This window comes from Macrobrachium nipponense, chromosome 17 (genome assembly GCF_015104395.2).
Source record: "Macrobrachium nipponense isolate FS-2020 chromosome 17, ASM1510439v2, whole genome shotgun sequence".
Lineage (NCBI taxonomy): Eukaryota > Metazoa > Arthropoda > Malacostraca > Decapoda > Palaemonidae > Macrobrachium > Macrobrachium nipponense.
In genome coordinates, this window is record NC_087210.1 from 86,373,290 (window position 1) to 86,378,240 (window position 4,951).

Sequence of the window (4,951 nt, forward strand, 5' to 3'; positions counted from 1 at the left end):
TATGTATATGTATCCCGAGATACATATACCGAACGCAATATAGCAGCTGTATCACAGAGGTATTGTTTTGGGGGCGAATCTGGCGGTGAAATTGAACCAATCTTACGAATCGACCATTTCATTTCGTACAGCAGTCATGACCGGGAATCTTCCTTTGTCCACGGGAAATATACCAATTGTCTTTTCGAACGCCGGGAAAAATTGACATTTTTATTTTTATTCTATTTTTTTTTTTTTTTTTTTCATTTTTCATTGTCAATGAAACGTTACTCAGTTCTGCTCTCGGGAGAGAGAAAAAAAAAACCGGGTGTTTTTAGAATTCTTTTAGAAGGTCCGGTAAGATCGACAATGAAGTTGCGATTACTGGAACATTACGTTGTTTAAAAATGCGCTTGCTTTTGTTTGTTGAGAGAGAGAGAGAGAGAGAGAGAGAGAGAGAGAGAGAGAGAGAGAGAGAAGTGGGCTTGAGGTTTATTTCGTTTGCAAATGCACTTGCTTGTATTTGCTCTTGTATGTTCATTCAGTTGCACTATCCAGACATGAGAGAGAGAGAGAGAGAGAGAGAGAGAGAGAGAGAGAGAGAGAGAGAGAGAGAGGAACACGGGGACTCGGTTGTGCTTCAGTACTATCATTCACTCTCCCAGAATTTATCCCACTAAATCCTAATTTTGGCAATAGATTGGGAATCTCTCTCTCTCTCTCTCTCTCTCTCTCTCTCTCTCTCTCTCGGAATATTTACGGAAAACAAGTTTTCATTGTGAGAGACTCCATAAAGTAACCTGGGTTTTGTTCAGTTCAAATTGAGCGCGTTCTTTCAGGACCATCCATCACCCCTCCCCCCTCCCCCCGTCCAGGTCAGTGTAACTGGCAGCAATTTGGTGGTTTAGGAAAGTGGGGTTGGGGGTGAGGATGAGGGAACACTGCTAATGCTTTAAGCTATTGCACCTTCACGTATACCACGGATGAAAAGGCACTTTCTTTATGAAAGGCTCCTCAATACCTGATGGAGTCTATTTATTTTTTGAAAAAAATATATATCCCGTCGTTTCATGTGGAACCTCAGCATGCTTTTAAGGCGGGGCAGAGTACACACAAGAAACATTTCGTATATTACAGACTGTAAATAAAGACTGGTACATAAAGTCATTAATCTCTCTGAAAAGGAAGAATTTCTGAATATACGAGGTTTAGATTTGAATGTACTCTCTTCCTATTTAAGAGTTACAATATACCAAACTGATTTTACGTAACACTGATGCTAATGGAAGGTACGGATATCTGGGAATCTCTCGTAAGATATGAAAAATCATGGCAGTAGGTGGCAAGAATCACTCATATTGCGATTTTGTTTTCAGGACCACTATTATTAGAAGTAGCATTAATGGTAAGGTGTAACCGGCGGTGAATATTATCATTGCTCATGTCTTACCAGAATAATTCTAATTTTTACTATGTTGTCACTGTTATGAATCGGTTTATTATTTTATTATTATTATTATTATTATTATTATTCTGTTGAATTAATTAATATTATATATTAATTCGCTGAATTCTGCCATTTTATTCAACAGAATTTGTTTAAAAGAGGTCTTTCTTCCACTATTATATTATTATTATTATTATTTTTTTTTTTTTTTTTTTTTTTTTTGCTCTATCACAGTCCTCCAATTCGACTTGGGTGGTGATTTATAGTTGTGGCGGGGTTCCGGGTTTGCATCCTGCCTCCTTCAAGGAGTTCCAATCACTTTTTCTTACTATGTGCCGTTTCTATGATCACACTCTTCTGCATGAGTCCTGGAGCTACTTCAGCTCTAGTTTTTCTAGATTCCTTTTCAGGGATCTTGGGATCGTGCCTAGTGCTCCTATGATTATGGGTACGATTTCACTGGCATTCCCTATCCTTCTTATTTCTATTTTCAGATCTTGATACTTATCCATTTTTTCCCTTTCTTTCTCTTCAACTCTGGTGTCCCATGGTATTGCGACATCAATAAGTGATACTTTCTTCTTGACTTTGTCAATCAACGTCACGTCTGGTCTGTTTGCACGTAATCATCACCCTATCCGTTCTGATACCATAGTCCCAAGGAGGTCTTTGCGTGATCGTTTTCTATCACTCCCTCAGGTTGGTGCTCGTACCACTTTTTACTGCAAGGTAGCTGATGTTTCTTTATTATTATTATTATTATTATTATTCAGAAGAGAAGCCCCCTATTCATTATAGAACAAACCCACAGGTGCCAATGACTTGAAATTCAGACTTCTAAAGAATATCATGGTGTTCATCTGAAAGAAGTGACCGAGGGCCATAGGAAATACTGAGAGAAGATATAAAAAAAGAGGGAAAAAGATAGATAAATATATTTATAAATGAAAAGGCAAAAGTATGAATGAATTACTAAAATACCAGTTGAAATCTTTTAGGGCAGCAATGCACTCCATTTCTGAGGTTCAAATTGCGCAACATCCTCAGAACTGCTGTCATATAAATAAAAATAAAAATAAATGAATAAAAAAAAATAAAAATAAATAAATAAAAAATTCGTTCCCGTGGCACTGGTATGCGCCAATTAGACGTAGGTTAGGTGAAAGTAAACAGCAAATGTAGCCTCAGGAAAAAGGAAAAATAAATAAATAAATGAAAAACAACTGGGGAGTCACTGAACGAATCCTGTCAACAAAGGTCCATCCGAGAGAGAGCAACCAGATTGCTGAACAGCGTCACCGATGTGCAGTATAAATGTGCCTCCCTGCGGAACTTCTCGGTTCCAGCAGATGTCCTTCGTTCCTCACACCACTGGACTCTGGAACAGTCTCCCTGAAAAATTGGTGCAACTGGAACTTCAGAATCCTTCGTTCCTCACACCGCTGGACTCTGGAACAATCTCCCTGAAAAATTGGTGCAACTGGAACTTCAGAATCCTTCGTTCCTCACACCGCTGGACTCTGGAACAATCTCCCTGAAAAATTGGTGCAACTGGAACTTCAGAATCCTTCGTTCCTCACACCGCTGGACTCTGGAACAGTCTCCCAGGACTGGAACTTCAGAAGGTCAAGCGAAGATGCCATGCTTTACTGCCCTAAGACAATTCTTGTATTCTGATAATGACCTACCTCTTTATCTATTTATCTATTCTTTTGTTAGTTTATTTTCTGAAAAATTTAATAATTGATTTCTTCTTTCTGTATTTTCTTTTGCCTTTTGTTACTTTCAAATGAACACCATATTCTTTGGAAGCTTGAATTTCACGTCAGTGGCCCCTTTATGGTGGGTTCATCTTCTGAATAATAATAATAATAATAATAATAATAATAATAAAATAATAATAATAATAATAATAAGTATGACATAGCGTTATTCTTCAATCTCGTAATTCATGTACCATTGTAGACCCCAAGATTCTTGCGCCAAAGTGGCAAATATTTCTGCATCGGTTCCAGTGCATGATATGGAATGAATTATTCAGTACTTGTTTTCAAAACTATAGGAAAGAACACCACTTTTTTTTCTCTCTCTCCTTTTGATGATATCAGGACGAACTAAACCCTGGATTAAACTTTGTGTGCCTTCTGACGTTTACACGTTCATGAATTATTCCTAGGTAGGGATAAATGTGTAGAATGATCACTCATTTAGTTAGTGTTTTTACGATGTCATTGTAAGTATAGAGCTTCTAGTAGGGGATCACTAATGAACATCTTTCTTTGCGAGAGTGTAAGTATATCTGAAGATCGAAATATTAGCTTACAGTGGAAAGGAAGTTTGTGGATAGTGTTTATATGAGAGAGAGAGAGAAAGAGAGAGAGAGAGAGAGAGAGAGAGAGAGAGCGAGAGAGAGAGAGAGAGGCATATATATATATATATATATAGATATATATTATATACAAAATCTTTGCGAGAGTGTAAATATATCTGAAGATCGAAATGCTAGCTTACAGAGAAAAGCAAGTTTGTGGATAGTGTTTATACAAGAGAGAGAGAGAGAGAGAGAGAGAGAGAGAGAGAGAGAGAGAGAGTATATATATTTATATATATATATATATATATATATATATATATATATATATATATATATATATATATATATATATATATATCATGAACAGGCAACCTTTTTAAAGCTGAATCCTCGTAGAACCTTACAGCTTAATTCTTGAATTCCTGCGGTCGTTTTGTCACGTAAATCACTTCCCAAGTTGTCGAGAACCTATCCGAGTTTCCATTGCGAGGATTTCCTTCAATAGCATCGCCGTGCAGCTTCTTGCACCTGTCACTGAACACGGGCATCATTCCACAGTTTAATTTTCCTTCCCGGAACCGTAAGCCAAGCCACGCCTTGCTCTTAAGACAAGATTTAGCGGATAGAAATGCCATCCCACAGTCTTCCAGCGTCTACGTGTGATCAGAGTTGCCTTTTAGAGCGAATTCAGAGTAAATTGTCTCTTCTCTCGTGGATGTTTTAGCAGAGGGAGTGGATAGTAGAATGGTAGCAAGCGAGATAACGTAGAAAAGGGTGAGGAAATGACCTTTTTGTGTCCAGTACTTACCGCGACAACTTCTCTCGGCACTAGGTTGTCACGTTGTCACGTCTACTTCGCACCGAGTTCGTCTTCTTCTTCTCCCGTCTGACTCGTGAAATTCAGGAGTTGTCGGTTTCTGCAAAGTCACCCAAGTGGCTCCGAATGCAACATGGCGACGGCAATTTCGATTTATTTGAATATATTTCAAAATAGTTGCTTTTCTCTCACCTTGTCTGTTTGGATGATAAGCTGTAATTTTAGACAAACAGAGATTGAAGAACGGGACTTGTGCCAAACACGCGTCTGTATTCCATAAATTTGTGGACAGATAGCTCGAGATTTCCCAGAGCTAATTTCGGTAACTGGTAACTCCGTCATGAATCTTAATCTTAGTGTTGATGAGTAATAGGTATGATGTGGCATGAACTGT

General features: G+C 38.1%; 1 protein-coding gene across 1 annotated transcript in view; it reads right to left on the bottom strand.

The window, feature by feature from the left end:
* Positions 1-4,665, bottom strand: part of LOC135195981 (retinol dehydrogenase 12-like) — a 34,047-nt gene extending 29,382 nt beyond the window's left edge. The window contains exon 1 of the mRNA XM_064222482.1: positions 4,549-4,665. The gene's annotated coding sequence lies outside the window, so the exon portion shown is untranslated. The remainder of the gene's footprint in view (positions 1-4,548) is intronic.
* Positions 4,666-4,951: the final 286 nt, after the last annotated feature.